Below are 1,392 nucleotides of genomic sequence, written 5' to 3'. Positions count from 1 at the left end.
ATATATAGATATATTTATATTTATATAAACACACATATACTGTATGTGTGTGTGTGTTCATTTATTTCCTGCAAGTTTTACAGTGTGATTTGATTTAATATTTTATTGTTTTATGTTTTTGTTGTTATTTTTTCTTTAAATAACTGCCATTGATTTTTTTATTTTTTATTGCTAAGCACTTTGGTAAAAGCTGCTGTTTTTAAATGTGCTTTATAAATAAATTTGACTTGACTTGACTATATGTTTATTTATTTATTTATTTATTGTCTCACGAGTGTCCTCTGAATTGAAACAGATCTCTTCACTGCATAAATATCAATAAACAATTTGTTATCTGTCAAGTAAAATACATGTTTAAGCATAATGTTTTTTCATTTAATTTACTTACCTGAAAGTTAGGCAACTTTTTTGTGTAAAGAGTTTTTCTTTTTATCTCAAACATACATCTCATTGCATAAAACTATCTTATATAATTATGATCCAGTAACCTACAAACTGAATGTTGCATATTTTAGCATCTTAGAGGGGAGCAAAAATAGAAATTTGAAATGCCACAAAAAGCCCATTCTGACAGGGATACCTTTTTCTATGAGTTCAACTACTTCAAAACATTCAGTAAAATGTGTACCATAGCAAGCATACAATAACCATTAAAATATAAAAATAACATCATACGTCATGTTCTGACGTTCAACAGAAATACAGATGCAGCTCAACCTGTTTAACTAAGGTAATGATGCCCACACTAGTAAACAGCTGAACAACCAATTCAAAGAGGTGGCCACACCTAAAATAAAGCATTGTTCACATTGCTTATTATTCAGTCAGAATATTTACATCTTTGTTTAGAACTGATGTCACAGCGCTCGCTCAGGTTGGAAATAAAAGCCTCTGCCTGAAACTGGAGAACAGTAACAACCAACCAGCAAAGCAAAAACAGGGAGCATCATATCTTCTTTCAGTGCAGAGAAATCTTCAGAGAAAGTATTTACCGTACAAAATTTGTAAGTACTGCCTATTTGACTTTAATTTATTGCAAGTTGTTATTTTGATTGCTTCTTTATTCAGTGGCCTGAAAATAAAACTTCTTTGATGAAATAGTTTTTTTATTTAACCGTTATTAATACAGGCAGTCTCATTGAGTCACACGGATGCAGTTTCAGGAGAGACCTGTTTTAGATAGACAATATTATATTCAACAACAAGTCAAGAAAAAACAAAAAAAACAGAGTAATTAAATCAATCAATGCAAGATGCCTCATGAAACAAGGTAAAAACATAAAAATGAACAGATGTACAATACTAATATCCATTAAATGATACTTTATATGACTACATTACAAAGTTATATATGTATATACGTATATATATATATGTGTATAAATATATATA

The sequence above is a fragment of the Nematolebias whitei genome, chromosome 19 (genome assembly GCF_014905685.2).
Source record: "Nematolebias whitei isolate Nwh7 chromosome 19, NemWhi1, whole genome shotgun sequence".
Taxonomy (NCBI): Eukaryota; Metazoa; Chordata; class Actinopteri; order Cyprinodontiformes; family Rivulidae; genus Nematolebias; species Nematolebias whitei.
The sequence above is the reverse complement of the archived record's forward strand: the minus strand, read 5'-3'. Positions refer to the sequence as shown.